At 40.5% G+C, this 16,868-nt stretch overlaps 1 protein-coding gene across 8 annotated transcripts in view; it reads left to right on the forward strand.

Moving 5' to 3' along the window:
- The first annotated feature begins 3,046 nt into the window (after positions 1 to 3,046).
- Positions 3,047 to 16,868, forward strand: part of C3H1orf159 (chromosome 3 C1orf159 homolog) — a 28,929-nt gene continuing 15,107 nt past the window's right edge. For 2 of the 8 annotated variants that reach the window (XM_056332669.1, XM_056332666.1), the window contains exons 1-2: positions 12,930 to 13,041; positions 14,284 to 14,400. The gene's annotated coding sequence lies outside the window, so the exon portion shown is untranslated. Of the gene's footprint in view, positions 3,203 to 7,387; positions 7,445 to 8,481; positions 9,637 to 9,694; positions 10,614 to 12,929; positions 13,042 to 13,425; positions 14,401 to 16,868 lie in introns of those variants that run through there. The other 6 variants (XM_056332663.1, XM_056332667.1, XM_056332668.1 and 3 more) reach the window with 6 other exon arrangements.

Below are 16,868 nucleotides of genomic sequence, written 5' to 3' on the forward strand. Positions count from 1 at the left end.
TGGCCAGACTGAATGACTGCTTTATGAGCACTGTTCAGTCCATTGGGTACCTCTTCACATAGGTAAGGAGACACAAAATTTTAAAAAGCTCTAGAACCTGTTGCTGTTCTTTCTCTTCCTTGTCCTGAAAATGATTGGGATAACATTAGATGGCAACTTTTTGAGTTGCAACTTCGATTAAACCTCATATTTCAAATGATCACCCAAATGCAAACTGCTATATCAATGACTGTTCCTATTAACTTCATGGCACTCTCTTTACAGAAGGAAAGTTAAATACTCACAGGTCTGGCATCTCTGAAGGGCTTGGGAATCTTGGGGCTTCAGTTTCTCAAACATAAGGAAGATTTGTCTTTCCATTTCTTGCTTTTTTGCTATTTTCTAAAAGCAAGAATTCTACAACAAAATACATTGTAACAAGTTTTAGCTATATACTTTTCATTTTGTGCATCATTCATACTTACTTTAAATGTTCTTGAAATAGTTCGAATGACAAACAGCTGCCTGTCTTACCCACCAATACCTACTCCTTTCATGTTTCAAGTGCAGTGCAATCACAGTGCTGAGTTGATGGGAGAATTATAGTCCTGGAAACAGTCTGTAATATCATGAAAATAGTATCTTGTTGCCTGATCAGTGGGATAGATGGTGCTGCACCACTTACAAATGGTGTCACTTCAGAAAAAGATAGATGAAGCATTTATAGAAGACAGGCCATCTCCATGGTCTTTCTTTAAAACAGGGAACATCCTACTTAGTCTTATTATTAGCAACAAGAGGAGCGCGCAGCAGTTTTTATTTTTGTAACTGTGGTGAGCTATAAGACCCACAGAAAGCCTTGGCTTGTCCCTGCAGTATTTACAGTGAAAGAGAAAAGAGAAGCTGTGCAATGCATAAGCTGTGAGCTCAAACACGACGGGATCCAAGCATCTTGTGTGTAGGACATTCCTTTTTGTATGGAGAACTTTATCAGAGATTTTGATCTCATGCTCACCACCCCAAAGCACCCACCCCCAGGAAACAAAAATACAACTCTCTTCATTCTGCTTTTTTGTTTATGACAAGACGTGGCTGGCTGTAAGAGAGCTTTTTAAACCTACGCTGTTGACTGTGTGCTGAGGCAGTTTTAAACTACTACAGCCCTAAAGATGTCATTCTGAGCGCGGTAGCCTCCAGCAAGCAGCAGATCACAAGTGCGATATTCTAGTATAGTACAGTATGGATTTTACAGCTGTAAGTGGGTGTCTGGAAAACTGCTCATTCCTCTGCTCATGTCCCGTGTCCGCAAGGATGTCCATTACGTGCTGGCTTTCCAGCTCTGGATAGACACACACTGCCTCATCTCTCCCGTGCCCCCAGGTGATGGGGAAGGAGAAGCAGGCTGGTTTAGGGATCTGGGTTCCCAGCACTCCTGATGGCTGTATTGGTGCACCGTGTAGGACAGGAACAGGCAGCTGGCAGAACCTCTACCTGGTACCAGTGCCCACCAGACCCCGTGGAGCCCCTGTGGAGCTATGGCCTTGGGCACCAAAGAGCTTGTCAGAGCCATGATTAGAACATATCTTCCCCATCACTCATCCCATCCTCAGATCTTCAGACAAAATGCTAAAAGTTACACTAGGGTGAGCATTCAGTTTTATTCTCTGAAGGGTTAAACATGCATTTCCATGAACCGGCAGATGAATGCCTTAATTTTTTATTGCATTATACTGATTGACATATTCATGTTTATGCTTTTCCCTGGGTCTAGTTATTTACTTTTCCTTGTAGAATCTTTATCAACATTCAGTTACTCATACAACATTTTGTTTATTTTACTTATTCGTATTTACTGTGGACAAAGTAGTAATTAAATACTGCTGCATGTGGAGATGACATGCTTCTGGACCCAGAAAACTGGAGATATGGAATGAGAGATTTAATAGCTGTTAAACAAAAAAGAAGGGGGGAAAAGAGAGAAATCATTTTATCTTTTGCTTAATATAAGGCAAGCATAAAGTTAAAAATATTCCAGGTGAGAGATCTGATTTGCAAGCTCCCGCAGGTGTGCCCATTGAGTAGGTGTTAATTTGGGAGGACTGGAGGAGTATAGATAGGCAAGCCCAATGCTAGGGAGGATTTTTTTCTTCTTGGCGGGGGGGGGGCGGCGGTTCTCTTTCATGAGCTGAAGAGAGGATAGCGCTAATCAAGTGTTGGAAGATTAATTTGAAGAAAGTGAGTTGTAATTACAATTCTGATGTCCATTAATGTCTTCTCTGACAGGCTGTGAGCTATAGGATGGAAGCTGGTGGTGAATTCTATTTTATGGAAGCTATGTCACTCAGCAGTCTTATGGAAGATAGCATAAGGTTGTCACCAGTGACTCTTCAAAGAGAATTTCCTTTCTAGTATGTGTATTGGGTAGCTAAACTTAGTGAACAGGTTATTTTCTATAAGCCTCTCTTGCCATAAGCTGAACTGATTTAAATCAAAATATGTTTTAAAGCTAGCAATGGATTTTTCCTGTTATTCAAGAGGACAGCTGAAAGCTGAATTTGTGCCAGTCTGGGAATGCAAAAGTGAGGTTTTGTAGGAGGCAATAGCTTTTTCTAGACAAATTCTGTTAAGCTTTCAGCTGTGAGAATAGCTGAGACAAAATTGCCCTGAGCTTTAATGGAGAGATCCAGAGATATGAATCTGAGGCTGGGTGTCATGTGCTGCTATTCTCAGAAACTATGGGAATTACTTACTTTCATAAAAGCAATAAAAAAAGTTGCCAGACTCCTTCTTTCTGCAGCTACACTCATGCCTTTTGAAGTATGTTGTGAATTTCCTGGGTATGAGAAAGGTATTTACAAAGCATCAACGGCTTGCTCAGGAATGGAAAACGTAAGCCCCCAGGGGCAGCTCAATAAATGGCAGAAACCTCATAACCTGTAAGTGGGAGAGCCATCAAATTGCCCAGTTTCAGTGGCTGAGACAGAAGCCTCCTGGCAGGAAATCCTGTTGCGCAAATCTGTTTCCTTGTTGCTTCCTGTCCTGTAATTTTTTTCAGAAACAGTCCATCTCTGAATGCTCCGCAGGACTGAGGGAACTGAGGTTTTACTGTTTCTTGATTTATTCTTTGCTTGACTATTCTCTCACGTCCTTTTAAGAAATCCTAAAGCTAACCTTGTTCTCTCCAGGATGCTCTAGTCCTCTTTCTGCTCACCCTGGAAAATGTGTAAGTATTGAATTGTGAACTGATTTTTCTGTGACTCAGCAACCGAGTCTTCCATGAACAGAGCACAGATGTGAAAGAGGTGCTGATAAAGGAGGAATGCCTTGAATTGTGACCATGAAAAAGGCAGCGAAAAAATGCAGGAGTTTGCATCAGTACAGATAAGGAAGTTCTTCAGGAGAGTAGAGCAGATTTTCTTCACAGCTTTTGAAGTTGTGCCTCTCCGATAACTGCTCAGATGTGCCTGGGATGCTCAAGACTCCTTTCTGTGGTGCAAAAGGAAAAATGAGTTGCTTCTGTATATGTGACCATATACCTTACATATTGAAAGGACTGTGATCTTTCCTGTTTTTACATCTGCACCCACACATATAGACACATATGCAAGGATATATATATATATAAAACAATATATATTTTATATGTATAAAAAATAAGTTGCTATCTACTGTATCATTGCTCTAAGTAAATGCTGGGGAGATAAAAAGACCCATGGCAGAGGTGTATCTGTCTTATTTAATAGTTATATTCTCCAATAGCCCAAATGTCCTTATAGCCCAAACTTCCTGCGGAGCAGTGACTTTGGTAGCGCACTCTGTGCAATGATTGTATTTAACAACGCTTTTGCATGCTTTAGATTCAAATGCAAGTTGTGAATGCCATGTTGTGACTGCATTGTAGAACGGCATGGAGCTACAGAGTTTGTATTAAAAAACAAAACAACAACAACAAAAAAAGCAGATGCCCAGTTTATCCTGTTACGTGGCAAGTGGAAGTTGGCTGGACCACATGGAGGGAGACAAATAGATGCAGTGTTCCTCTACCAGACTCAGACTACTAAAAAAGAGGCCCTTAGGGCTGTAGAGCTACTTTTCTTGTGGAAACTTTCTTGCATGGCTAGGCTTCTAAACCGAGCAAGGCATTTTGGAAAGGTCATGAGACAAGAGTAATCTCCCTAGCTTTCTATAGCCTCTGTTCCAAAGGCTCATCCGTAGTCTTGTATTGATAATAGCTAGTGAAATTTTAAATGCAGGTCTTCCCTTTTAAGACCATAGTTTATTTTTTAAAACAGTGCTACTCCATATAGCAGTTCTCCAGTAAATTAATCAGCCACCAAGAAAAGAAAACAAACAAACAAACAAAAAAAACCCAAAACCAACAAACCAACCACCACCAGAAACTCAAAAAATCCAGGGGATGCAGAATTCATGACACTATTTTTAAAACCAGTAGCAGTTCTTCTGATTGCTCCTGCCCTCGACTTGGTAAGATCCACTGCTGCTCAACTTGCCCAGGTACTTCTCATTCATTCATATATTCCAGTTAATTTTATAGCACGTGATGCGTGCCAGGACATATTACATTCTGCGACACCTGTGCAATACACTGATCTCTTCAGACTGCTAAAATATATACTTTCACTGACATTGATTTTTGTGCTTATCAAGCCACATGAAAAATTCTAGCAAAGCAGAATACAATTTACTTTTTAATAAAACTTAAATGGAAGTCAATATATCACTGAAAATCTCTTTTCAATGTGATAGTAATTAAAGCTGTATATTACTGACAGTATTACAACTTTAATACACTTTCACGTATATTTATATAGCTTGTATTTAATCTTTGTACTGGCAACAAAAGCCTCAAGACTGGCTTTTCTCCCTCCCTCCCCTTCCCCCTGTGAGAAAGGTATTGATAATTTTTGCAAAGCCATGGAAATCTAACCAGATTTAAACCTTACTAGCTGTAATTCATATAATTATCGTATTTGATAAATTTACCTTCAATTAAACATGCAGAAAAAAATGTTTCATTAAGAATGATGAATATTTATGTTTTTCCACCTCCTACCTTTGCCTGCTTTACAAATATTTGCATATGAGGACACTGGGGTTTTTTATAACAAAGAATGAACACCAACAGAGAGGAAAAAACCCCAAATCTATAATATTGCTTGTACAATTTGCAGAGTACAACTTCTTGTACTAGAAAAGCTTAACTAACAGACATCATAAATAGCCATGAATTGCTTCCATGTCCACACAGAAATAGTTTAAGTGGAAAACTAGATGCTTCTCATGTCCCAAATCAGCAGATAGTTTGAGTTGTAGGGGGAATTTGTTTAAATACAGTGGAATCTACTGATTTTTCAATCAGTATTATATTAATCTATACAAATTGCTTAGTTCTGTAGACTATTTTTGTACCTGGATAATTATTTTCAATACTTTTTTTCCAGGTAAACACGGTCTTTAATATTTAGAATGGGACAATTTGCTTTGGAAGCTATGGTCCTCTGGTTACATATAGGTGTTTAGACTGATTAAACTACATAATATTTATGGTCTTAGATTTCTAAGCAGAAATTATAGTTCCTTACCAAAGAAAATACAAAAGTGCTTACCAACTTTTAGGAGGTTTTATGCATTTACAAGCTGCAGTTGTCATTTATACAGTGTCAAATTTGTGTAACAGCATTTATAAGGTCAAGGAGCACATAGGGTCATTGTATCGCAATGTGGGAGAAGGCTTTTTATAAAATTACTAGAAATACATGCTAACATCTCAGGTTCTATCATAAATGTAGACAAAGCTAAGAAATAATGGTCCAGGTCATGGTGTAATGACATTCAGGTTCCTCCCAGCCTGGTTCTTGTTGGCAGGGTCATACGCTGGGCAGTACTTCACAGCGTGATAGCTGCGCTCGGCCAGAATGGGGCTCACGGTGTGGAACAGCATCACCGGTGTGAGACAGCAGCTCTTGGGTCCTACTAGCATGCTGCAGGTATAGGGCAAAGGCAAGATAAAGGTGATGAGCAATTTCCAGCATGTCTAACTTCCAGATGAAGCCTAAAAGGTTTTTAATTTGCATGCCACAACTCTGTTGTCAACCTGCAACTGTTGCCTAATGACAAAACACCTGATGCAAATGAGTAGTTCACTTAGAAATGCCAAATTTAAATATACATGGGCTCCAAAGCAGTAGGATAGATCTAGAATTGAGGAGGTTGCTAGTGCTCATATATGTGCAAAATAGCAACAGATTAAAGGGGGGGAAAAAATAAACCACACAAAACAGCAAGCCATAATAATGACAGCCCCTTGCAGAATAAACTTGCTGTGCCTGTGGTTCCTAATCTGTGGTTTGCAGACATCTGAGAATATGTAGGTTACTTTTAAGGGATTTATATATCGGTATTTAGCTAAGAAAAACAAAGGCATTTCCTCCTGTACAGGAATTTTTCATAACACCTCTGTTAAAAATTAAAAAAAAAAATTAAAAAATAGAAAATCAGAAAAGGTTGAAGAACACTGTACAAAACAAGTTTTCAAGCTTCTGTTCTTTAATTGTACACTACAATTAGTAGTATAATGTTACAGGCAAAGCCATTTGGCTATCTGATAAGCATTACGCTTACAATAACTCCTAGCTTTCCACTGGTGTCGGTAAAACCACAAGCACAGCAGTAGATTACCAGTGAGAGTGTAGCAATACATTTTTTACAGTAAACACAGTTATAGAGCATCGGTTTCCATACTTTGATCAGAAAGAAGGTTTACCATCAGTGGGGACAATATTGTATGCTCCTGACCTTCATGGTTTGAAGTTTTGTTTTGGTTTTGGGTTTGTTGTTTGTTGAACAGGAACAACTTCAGTTTCGATGCAATATTCTTATTAATACTTCAGATTTTCTTGAACTGCTTTTTGTTCTTACTTGCTTTTATCTTCAGTTCTTTCTAGCTGTATTTCTCAGGATAAAACTTGAAATTCAGCTGGTATATATTAAACACAGACTCACAAAATATTTTAAATGGAATGGTACTTCTATGTTTGCACTGTGAAATTAACAGGCAGGAAGGTAATACAGGGTGGTTCTAGCTTGGGGGGAAAAAAAAGAACTTGAATTCTTCTGTCATAAATTATAGGAACCTTGGACATAAGAATAATTTCTTGTTGGTTTTGAATGCCTTTTGCTCATTATCAGACTACATGTAGCCCGTAACTTGCTTATCTTATACCCTGCGTAACCCGGACAGCTATTATGCCCATCTGTTGTTTTGTTTTCAACTCTGGGAACATCTCCTGTATGCACCATGTCTGTGACTGCTTTTCATTTGTCTTCTACTCTTAAACATTCAGGATTTACCATAAAAAGCAGTTGTGATTTCATTTTTCGTTTCTAGGGCACTGCTTTAAGGGAAAAGGCTGTTTAAAAGAAACTTCTAAATAAAATATAGCTGGTAAGTCGAGTGATGTGCGTGTTCATCGTGGTAGTATTAAAAATTGCAGCTTAATAATAATAATAGTAGAGCAAGTTACCTTGACGGTGCTATGTTAGTCTCAAATTGTCTGTGAAAACTGGTCTGGAATTGCCCCCTTCCCCAAAAAAGTGAGCAAATGAAAGAAGTAAAGAGTGTATTGGGAGCAGGAAATCTCAAGTAAAGGGCTTCTGCTTGACAGGAGCATCATACATGGCAGTAGATAGACCCGTATGCTTTAGCTCAAACAGCTAACATTTGAAATATCTTTTGGCTTGGCTGAAAGGTGTTTATCAAAGTAGTCTTTAATTCCCATAAATCAAACAATGAGAAATCAGGGAATCCTCTTCATATTTCTCAGTTGACAGTTACGTAAGCTCAAAATTACGATTGTTAAACTGCCCCAGTCTATGTGATCACACTGTAAGGTAGTTCTGCTGAATGGTTGCTCTGTGTGTCAGGAATATTTCAAGGTATTTCCCCAGTTAACAGAAACATTGCCAGTGGATTAGTAGACCATAAAATTATGCCAATGCTAGCAGTCATTCTCTTGACAAGGCAACTAATGTTTTGACTAATCTGTTATGTAGGATGTAGGTCATATCTGCTCAAGAGCAATAACTTTCTGCTTGGCTGCCTCGCTGTGTGTCAGCCAGGTACTCTTCCAGGAAAAGTACAGGATGAGCAAGTGTATTTGTGAAAGGGAGTATCATATACCATCTGGTATGTGGTGTTTGAGCCCTATTACAAATAACTTTATATGCTTCTTAAAAAAAAAAAAAAAGCTTTCAAGCTTTTCCTTAATATTAATGCAAATCTACCAACAGACTTTTATCATTTAAAGCTGATTTGAAAGAGAAAAGTCTTAAGCCTTCCTAATCCTGCTTTGATCAAAAGCAGACCTTTGAAACTGTCAATATGAAATCAGCAGCGCTTGCTCAGTGACAAGAAATCCTGGATATTTGAGGTGATGCAATTTGGGGACACTGTCAGGGCAAGCAGCCTAACAGGTAGAGTTTCAGAGTAGAAGATTAAAGATCACAACTAATTTGGGGCAGGTTGAATGCGAGCAAGTACATGTAAGAACTGATGCTTTAATTTACTAGAAGTATAGTAGGTCAGATCTGGGAAAACTTGTCAGCATTTGGTACAGATGGTGTTATGCTCCACATAAGTCAATATTCTAAGCTTTTTCCTTAAGGATGTGGTATTCACTGGAAAATGTCATTGGTCAAAGAGATAAGGAATAAAGCAGGCTCAGAGGCATCCAGCTTTCTACCCCATTCCCCAAATCTATCAAAGCGTCCTTTCAGACAGCGGTATCAGAAAGCAGTTGGTCATTGTCTGTGCTGTGGATGAAAGGAATCAGGCTACCTGCTAGCGTGCCTTTAGCAACTTTACAGAACATCTTTCCTAACAGCAGCTGTTGCATAGAACAGAAATCTCTCTGAAGAAAATCACCGCCTGAATAACTGTGTACTGTATTTTTTTTTTTGTTTTGTTTCAGAGCTGCTATGTAACATGCAAAGTGAGAGTGGTTTTGCTTTGTCTCTTAGGGGAAATCTTGGTAACTGCCTCAACCAATTGTTAAAAGCCACAAATCAGGAAGTCAAAATGATAGAACACTTCAGTGACAGTTGCACGCAGAAAGAGACAACTCAGGAAGCCGAGTACAGAAATCTAACTAATATAATTGCTGCAAAAGCAAGGCTAGACTTAAACATGCAGGATGCTGAGGTACCTCCTAAACACAGCAGAAGCAGTGTGGTTTCCTCCCAGCTATATCAGTTTCTGGAGATGCCTACGTATTACACAGATATACTGGAAATACCCTACAGAGAAAATGGATAATATGATCTAAGAGAGTGGGGTTTTTTGTTTCTCACAGCCTGACAACAGAGTTGATAATTAGATCTCTCCCTTAAGTAACATGCAATCATAGTTGTTTTGTTTATTTTGAAGCAATTTGTAATTTTCTGTCTACTAAAATAATGTTAAGTTTGACACCTTTTCTGCCAGGCACTCAAAACATATGCAACAGTTAAAACCGCTGCAAAGTTAAGTCTGCCAACATCACTTTGAAGAGATGTCTGGACATGTTGTGTGAGCGAACCTTAATAAACAGAGCTGAATGGAAAAACTCAACATGGAATTATTTTAAAAGCACTATTGAGGTATAGTAGACACATTTTGAAAAGATTTTATTAATCATGTATCTGATTGTAGTGAATTGTCATAGTAGCTTGTATTTTTCCACACAATGGAACTTTCCATAATCTCCCACTTTCCCCCCACCCTCAGACTGGAAAGGTCATAGCAAAAAGCTATTTGAACCGTACGGCCCATTGATTTACTCACTCTTTTGTTCTGGTAAAATATGTGGTTCATGAGCAGTAACCTAGTTTTGAAGGGCTGTACTTTAGTTTTAGTACTGCAGTGGCAATAACTATGGGACCAGCCAGAAAGACAGATATTTAGTGTATTCATTTGTTTTGCCAGCATCTACAATTCTTTTCCAGCAATTTTATTTTACAGCAGTGCCCTGAATTATGAGGGGGAAAAAAAACCAAAACCACCTCAAAAAACCAAAACCTCCAAAAAACCTGGTTATATCCGCCCATGTGGCAGAACTTTTTTCTGCCTTATAAATTAAGATGGATGTTGACCCTAAATTCAAAACTCACCATTTCTACCTTTCCTTCCTCCACCCATAAACTTGAAAGTAGCATATCTTTTCCTGCACAGACATGTTTAGAGAAAGAAATATACTGAGTTTTATAGTGTAACTGGTTATGGAAAAATGTAATAAGTTTAGGTGTCAACTACTAAACTATTTATAGGATTTAAATCACAGCCTCTTACATGCACTGTATCTGTTAGGCAAGAAAAATTCCAATCACACTGTCACACTACGTATTCAGCCAAGTGTCCTATTTTGTGAAATGCCAATAGAAAGCTGGGGTGGGAATGGATCACAAAAAACTTAAAAAGCTGCAGAACAAATTTCAAGTGACACATTTACAAAGTAATGCCAACTACAATACACAGCTAAGAAAAGAAGGCAAGAAATGTTTTTCCTGGCTATGAAGTCATTGAAAAGTTGTATAGCTAGTGAACAGAATAAAAGGCAGAAGGCTTAATCTTTGAAGAGGTAAGGATGAATTTGATACTGAGATGAAGTAGTGCTTTTAAGTCAAAATACTTTGTCATAGCATAATTTTGTGTGTATGTTTGCATCCAGTAAACTTACTGAATCCAAAGGTATGTGAGAATTGTTTAAAATGTTCTGCTAATGGATGAATTGTGCATCTCAAGGTTCTCTAGCCGTAATTGAAACATGCAGTTTCAGCACTTTTGCTACTCTGTATATTTATCAGAAGCTGCATTTGCTGTATGATTGCCTGCTAGACACAGAGCACAAAGCAAACAAGTCTGTCCACCCACTTTCATCTCTAGCAAAGTGTGCTGAATTCTAGCATACCCACACTTTGTGGGAGAAACTCTAAGACTGCTGTATCAAAAGTTCATTGAAGGCTTTTTCCTGCCGACTTCTTCAGTCTTGAGAATAAGTAGTGCACTTAAGTCTTTCTTTGAGATTCTAGGGTCTGCTCTGAAACATTGCACCTACTTTGGGGTAAAAAAAAATCACAATACATTGCAGTTCTAAGGTATCCAGATTAGGGAATTTGTAGAGAGCTGTGTTTAGTTTTCTTCTGCACAGTTATATAAATATTCAGTTATTACACTCAAGTAGTTATTTTCTTTGTTACTGGAAAAATATTTTTGTATGTGGTCCAAGAGAGAGCAACTTTCAAAGAATTTAAATATGTCAAAATATTTTCTTTTTTTAAAAAAGCATTCTATAGAGTTTATACCTTTCCCCAAATGATGTTTGACATTGTCGTAATCGTCGTATTTTAAACTTGTGGCAAAATGTACTGCCATCTCAAACTTGGCAGAGATTTTATTTCTCCTCTTCAAGAGCTATGTAACTCCTGTCGCACCGAAGGTGTAGATTTCAGATCAGAAGTGCAGCTTTTATCGTGGCTCCCATTTCAAGTCCTAGTTTTGCTAAGAGATCCTGCCCTTTCTGCCACATTTCAGCAGTGGCTGTTAACCTGCTGCTACCGGGGTGCGGGGTGTGCAGCCCCGTGGCGGTGTCACCAGTTGGACACGAGCATTGCGCTGCATTTCTCAAGGCTTCATTTCTGTCTCTGGAAGCCTGCTGCTTGTCAGGAGGCCCCTGTCAGGTGGTACCAAAGGGACTGTGTAAGAAGTAAAGGCCTGGGGGGATTTCAGACGCGCCATAGCCTCCTTGTGTCCCCTATCCTGATGCCTTTTTAATGAAATATTTAATCCTTTTGTTACCGAAATCTCGGAATGAAGAACTTATCGACACCAATGTGATGTAGATAAGCAGACGCTTCTTTATTGATGGCCGGGTGCGTGAGTGAGTCCTCTCACGATCAACGCACACCAAGTTTCAAAATCATACACCATATATAGACCTTATTCATGCATATTCATTAAGTATTCATGCATAATCATAGTATTTCCCAAAAATCATTAACATACTCTCCTCCCATAGCTGATTCTGCGCAGTAAAGGTTAGAAAGGTCCAGAAATGGGTCTGGGGTACGATTTGGGTAAGTGGTATATGAGTCGGTGGTCGCGATCTCCACCTGCCAAATTACCTTTTACTGAAGTTCACGGTTTCTTGGCAGGTAACTACAAGTTGTTCCAGTCAACTCTCCCCAGTTCCCACTAATTCTATATTCTGACATTTCAATACACTTACTACATACGGAAGACTAGTCAACTACAAAGAAATCCTCTCCCCAGTTTACCTGTAAATACTGTATCTAATTATCTTCAATCATCTTGAATCTTAAGTCTATTATCAAAGTTCTAATCATTCCTACTAGGTGGTTCTGACCTATTCTTTTGGCCTTGCTACAGGGCTGTACAGAGGATTTCATAGCAGCTTTTGCTGTGCAACTACAAGTTGCATTAAAATATATTTCTTATTCCAAATGATTTTATAAAATCAAATAAAGTCAATTAATTCTAACTTATCAGCAGATCTGTAACACTTTGATCGTGATACCACCCACTTGGCGGAAGACTCGAGGGACGGGTGAAAAGGCCTTAGCCCCCTGCCTGACTGCCTGCGCTTCGCCGTCCCTCCTGGGGCGTCTCCGTCGCCCAGCAACGCCTAAAATGGCGGCGGCCGCGCTAGGCACGCTGGGAGTGGCAGTGCCGGCCCCCGCCCGCCGTCGGCCTGGCTGCGGGCGCGGGACTCCCTTTCCCAGGCGGCACCGCGCGGGGGAGAGGCGCCGAGGGCGGGCGGGGGGAGGGGGGTTACCTGCGGGGAGGCGGGCACAGGTAGGGCGCTGCGCGAGGCCTGCTGGGAATTGTAGTTCTGAGCGAACGGCCCCGCTCGGAGAACCTGCGCGTCGGCCAGCAGCGGGAACTACAGCTCCCAGGGCGCCGTGGGAAGGAGCGGGCAGGGCGCCGCCTGAGGGCGGGGGGTACGAAAGGGAACCTGCCGCCGGTGCTGCCGGAGGTTGCTTCCTCAGGTAAGGAGGCGGTGGAGGCTGGTGGTCAGGCAGGCCCGGGCGGCGGCGGCGTGCAGGGAGGCGGGAGGGAAGGAGGGCAGCGAGTCCCCGGGCGGGTGGCGAGCCTCCGGGCGTTGCCCCATTGTTCGGGGCGTGGGAGGCGCCGCCGGGCAGGTGAGGCGAGGCGGGGAGGGCGGTGCGGCCGCAGGCGGTAGCGGGCCCCGCCAGTGCCGCCGGGAGGGCAGCGCTGTGCTGGCCGCGGCCCAGGGCCTCCCTCCGCTCCGGTGTCCTGGCGGGCTGGGGCCGGCCCCCGGCGGCGGCGTCCTGGGGGTGGGCAGCGCCGGTTGGAAGGACTTTAGCGAGCGGTGCGGCGGGGTGGGCGCATCCCCGGGGTGAAAGCCCCCCCCGGGCTCGCGGTGGGCCGGGCGGCGGGCGAGGGGGCGGCGGCGGCCGTGGCCGTGTAGGGAGAAGCGGGGGAGAGTCGCCCCGCGCTCTTCTGTGCCCGGGTTTGCTGAAGGCTCCTGCCTTCCTGAGACGGTTTGCGTTGGAGTGTGGTATTTTCGAGAGGCGTTTGGAAACCAATCGTCTCGTTCCCATGGCCCAGTAAAACTTTGGATACTTTTTTCCTAGTTAACTCGGTTTACTACCCTTTTTTTGGCAATGTGAGACTTTTTAGGGTTGTGGGTGTTCCATGGCTTTTTGTTGTTCGTTGGGTTTTTCTTTTCCTGGGGAAACTTTGAGCAAATACGTACCCCTGTACGCACATTTTTGTTGCACTGTTTGGTGAAACCCCCAGACCCTAAACAGGCCATGCATATGTTCAGGTTCCGAAGCATCTTTCCCTGTAGTGTAGGCTACACTACTGGCAACCAAATCACACTAGTATTCATTTCTGCTCACAGTTTTTCAAGGCTGCAACGGCTGTTGCAACAGCAGAATGTGTTACTGCCAAGTTTTTGTTGACTGAGCGACAGTAAATTCAGTTAGTGTGAATTAGTGTGTGCTCTAGGCACATTCCAGGTATGTAACTGCTTTTAAAGCAAAGCCTAGCTTAAAGTAGATACCTTAATTGTCTTGAGCAGGAGGTGTGTTTTTTTAATTGTTGGTTGCTGGCCTATTACATAATCATTTTGATGTAAGGGTGGGGATCGCAGTTCTCTTCATGGGTGTATGTTAAGAAAGCTGGAAAAACAAGTCCTCCTTCAGCCTTGTTTATAAAAGATTGTCCTAAGCACAACCCATATCTGCTCTTCTACCATGCAGGTTTATTGTGAAACAGTTGCAGTGTTAATGAGAAATCAGCAGTAAACCGCATACCACAAGCGTTCTGTGTGAGCTGAGGAAGATGCAGTGTTCTAGTGCATACCTCTGAAGGAGCTGGTAAGTGAGAGTTCAGGCCTTTACAAATCTGTCGCTTGTGAGACTACATTTTGACTTTTCTGGTATCACTGTTTTATCATGACTGATTTGAGGTCACATAAAAATTAAAAAGCCTTTGGTAGCAGAATGAGTGTGGTATAGTTTCAGACTCTGATCTGCCAAGTGGATTATAAAACTACCTGAAATTTAGGCAATGTTTCTTTTTACTGTCATCTTTTTCCATGTACCTGAAAAAATTACCTTGCTCAAACAATGCTCCAGAATACTTCAGGCAAGAAAGATACTGAAAATGTGGACATAATGATGAATTAAAGAATGCTTGCTTCCAGGAGTGGGAGGCAAGTCTTCTAGTGCTTAGTGTTCATGAATTGTTTGCATTCTTTTTTAAAAGCAACAAGAGGAAGAATTCCCTTAGTGAATCTTGATGTGTTTGTCTTACATGTATTGTGGCACTTGAGATCCAAGTTGACAGTGATTTGAGATTTGTTTCAAATGTAGAACTCTGGTGTGAAATACTTGTTTTAATTAAAATGTCTGTGTTCTCAGAACTCTTCTGGCATCTCAGGCATAATACTTTTTACTCTAGGCTCCAGTTTGTGCATGACATTATCTTTTTTCCATAATCCAAAGAGAAAATGCTGCCAAACATGAGACTCATTCTGTAGGCTTGTAAATTGTTTTGCTGTGGGTGTCCAGTCTTGATCAAATTCACGTACTTAATTTAAAAAAACCTTCAGCTACCTCATTCAGAGAGGCATGGTTAGTATTTGTGTATACTGAATGTCCTAGAGGCTGTAGGACTCTTTTCCTTTCTAAAGTTAAAATTATGGTGTAAAATATTGTTTGTGTTGGCAATAGAATGGTTGATTGACTTGTGGCAGCAAAGCAGTACAATGAGTTGTGTTACTTCTGTGGTTTTGTATGGGGAGGCCAATTAACAGTACAAATCCCTACTTGATGTTGCTGTCTTGGATGTTATGCACTTGAGTTGTTTTCTGATTTACTAGTCACAAGCTCTTTCCAACCTTGTTGAGGTGTGGCACAACCAGACTCTAGGAAACACTATCTATAATATATCTATATCTCTATAATAAATTGTATCTATTTTTCATATTACTGCATAGAAAGATTATAGATGCTTAAGTCTGATGTCTTTTGTGGGCATTACCCTAAAAAAAGATACCTAGTGTTACATTCATGACTTGAATTTCTGCATTATTCAGACAGAAGTTATTTATATATTATGCTAATAAGCATCAAATTTTTACTGGCTGATAAGAGAATCCAGTAGGATGTGAAGAAGTGGTTTTGGGACCTGGAGTAAAATGTAAATTGAGTAAACATAAAATAAATCCCATTTGTTTGGAAGCTTTAAAGCAGCTTGTTCATCTCTTGCTTTCCTTTTACTGTAGTTAAAACCGGTTCAAACAAAAACCAACCAAATGACAGCAAATACATATACATATATATATATAAAAGGCTTAGGTATTGTCTCTCTCTCAGAGAAATAAAAAATATTGGCTGATGATTTGAGAGCAAATAGATCTGGTGTCCTGTTTCTGTTGGAACAGCTGCAGGGCAGATGTTCTAGTTTGTTACAATCACTAGTGGCTGTGAACAAGTATCTGCCCATAAATGCAACAGTATTGTTGATTAGTATCTTGATTTATTTCAGGACTGGAAATACAACTGTTGTGACATTGCTTGGAGGGGGGAATTACAGATCTAATATTATAACAACCCTTTAGGGAAAAACAGAAGGCAGTACACTGAAGGCAGGGGGTGGGTGAGTGTATTTCCTGCTAAATTATTCCGTTCTCCTTTAATGCAACAACAACCAATACTGAATTTATGCTGTATAGCACAAAGAGGAAGATCTGGCACTTAAAGTGGCTAGTTTCACAAATGTTTTCTTGTTTAATATGACTTGTTCCTGAAAATAAGTATTTTTCTAGCTAACGAGAATATACTTGTTTAAGCAAATTCTTTCTTCATCTGCCTTTTTTTCGTATTTACAGCTATTATAATAATCGGGTATTGACAAAAATCTGTACGTAGCATCCAAATCAATGAAGAATTTATCAGCAACTGTCTTTACCAACTCTGGTTTCCCCAGAGGAAAACTTTCTCAGCCAAGAAGCAATATCTCATTTCTGAAGACAGATCGTAGAAAGCTTATAGATATTAAGGACAACTCTGCATATGTATTTGTTTAAAATGCATCCATCCATCTGCACATCGTGAGGATTGGTTTAACATTAAACTCTGCTGGACTGCCTTGAAAAATCCTAGATTTGTGATACTCAATTTTTACTGCAATAGAAAGGTATAAAAAGAAAAAAATATTGGTTTTACAAGGTTAAACATGCATATTAAAGTTACACCAAATGTGATCTAAACCAAAATTATTCATAGCATTTATATAAGTTCTTTTATACTGTCATACACAAGTGGAAAGCTCTGTCAAC

This window comes from Falco biarmicus, chromosome 3, assembly GCF_023638135.1.
Source record: "Falco biarmicus isolate bFalBia1 chromosome 3, bFalBia1.pri, whole genome shotgun sequence".
Taxonomy (NCBI): Eukaryota; Metazoa; Chordata; class Aves; order Falconiformes; family Falconidae; genus Falco; species Falco biarmicus.